Source organism: Octodon degus, unplaced genomic scaffold, assembly GCF_000260255.1.
Source record: "Octodon degus isolate 3935 unplaced genomic scaffold, OctDeg1.0 scaffold00026, whole genome shotgun sequence".
Classification (NCBI taxonomy): domain Eukaryota; kingdom Metazoa; phylum Chordata; class Mammalia; order Rodentia; family Octodontidae; genus Octodon; species Octodon degus.
The window spans coordinates 17,867,879-17,869,996 of record NW_004524602.1 but is presented as its reverse complement, the minus strand read 5'-3'; positions in this window follow the sequence as shown (position 1 = coordinate 17,869,996).

Sequence of the window (2,118 nt, the reverse complement as noted above, 5' to 3'; positions counted from 1 at the left end):
TTTTTTTTTTTTGCGGTACTAGGGATTGAACTCAGGACCTTGCACTTGCCAGGCAAGTGCTTATTCTACTGAGCTATCTCCCTGGCCCCCCTTGCTGGTTTTCTTGCAAGCGTTGATGGGACAACCTTCCACCAAATGTAGAAGAAGCAGCGGGGAGCACAGGACAGGAAGGCTTTGCCACCGTATGTCTCTAGTTGGTGGTTTTCTCCTGCCTTTACCCCTACATCTGCATTTCCGCTAAAATAATACCTAGCTAGATGATAACTGGCCTTGCAATGCAGAGATGGAAACCCCAGCCCCACGCAGCCTGTCCTTGTGTCACGTGCTCTCACCGTTCTCTCGCTTGGTGGCTGCTCTGTAAGGCGGATGGGACAGGGCTAGCCTGATAGGGGCTGTTGTTTTTGGTCTCTAGTTTTCAAGACTAATTCTTTTCTGGCTAGGTCTTATGTTCAGGGAAGGAGGGCTTCTTGCTTGGCTGGATATAAAATTCGAAGCAGAAAATGACACCCCTTGGGATTTGGAAGGCTTCAGTGATCGTCCTCTTAGCTCCTTCTTTCTCTAGAGAGAAATCCAAGGGCCACGGAGATAGCTCAGTAGAATAAGCGCTTGCCTGGCAAGTGCAAGGTCCTGAGTTTCAATCCCGAGAGAGAGAGAGAGAGAGAGAGAGAGAGAGAGAGAGAGAGATCCAATACCATTCTTACTCCAAATCCTTCAACTGGAAGATTACTGTAATATTTTAATTCATATTCACTAGATTTTCTCATTTTGTTTTTCTCTTTTCATCATGTTTCTTTCATGTATATCCATACTCACACAGATGCACACACTCACACACCCATGCACATGCATGCAAATGTGCACACACACATGCACACACACGCACACACCTATACCTGCTTCCATTTGCTTCTGCTCACTCTCACACTCGAGGCCTTCTGTTCATCTCTCCTCTTACCGTCAGCGGGCAGCCCACAGCTGAGGGGACACTGAGCAGGTATCTGGGGCCGGGCGCCCAGTCTCTCTTTGGGAGGCTCCTGTTGCCAGCATCAGCCTCTCAGGAAGTCTTCTGCCTACCTGCAGCGTGTGTGCCTGGGGCTGGCCTGCAGGACTAGACCAGGCTGTGGCCTCTCCTCCAACCCCTACTTTTGATCTCTGCTCTCATTCACGGTGCCCCCTCCTGTGCCTGGAGTCCCGCAGAATGTCCTGAGGCCCCTCTTCCTCTCCAGAGGGATCCCCAAGTACAGGGGTTGGAAGGACCACCTAGGGTCTCTCCCCTGCTGTGCAGGCTGTCAGTGGGTCCTCTGGACTGTAGCCCAGCTCTCAGGCTGATGTGCTGAGTTCTCCTGCCTCCATTTCTGCACCTTGGTGGGGTTCTGTGGCATACTCTGCATGCTTTTGGCTCCTGCCCTCTTTGGGCAGTTGGCTTCCCATCTAGGGAGCTAGTGCCTGAGCAAAGCGGTTTCTGTTCTTTCACTCATCTCAGAGCGAGTCAGGATCGCTCAGGTTCGTGCGCTTGCATGTGCTCTGCAATGTCTAACTGGAGTCCGAAGCAACCTGCATAGCAATCTTAGAGCACAGGTGTGTGTGTGACTGCTTTGTACAAGGTGACACAGACAGAGTCGGGGACACAGCTTGGAGCAGACAGGCTGGAGCTCAAGCCCAGATCCACCTGATCCTCTCTGCCTTGGAGGACCGCATGTTGAACCCAAAGCAGGCGCTCGTGGCTTCCTGACAGGAGACCCACGCAGGGAGCTTTAACAAGTGCTGACGCCTCGGCCGCCCTGCAGACACTTTGGTCAGCCTCTCAGTGCGCTCCAGGCCGCGTGCTTGTGCAGCTCCTCTGGGGGGCTCTGTGGCACGACTACCCTGAGACCCACAGCTTGGAGTGCGTCCTGCCCTGAGGGCCGCTGCTCAGAGTTCTGTGCGTCCTGCCCTGAGGACCGCTGCTCGGAATCCTCCTGGGCTTCCTGAGTCTCTGGATCCGTTTCCGATCAGCACAGACGATCCCTCTGTGAGTGGCAGTCTGACTTTCTGAATCTCCCGGACTCCTTCCTCAGCAGCTCCTGTTGTCCCTTCTGTCCCCAGTCCCTCTTTTCTTGGCTCTGTTCAGATGAAGTC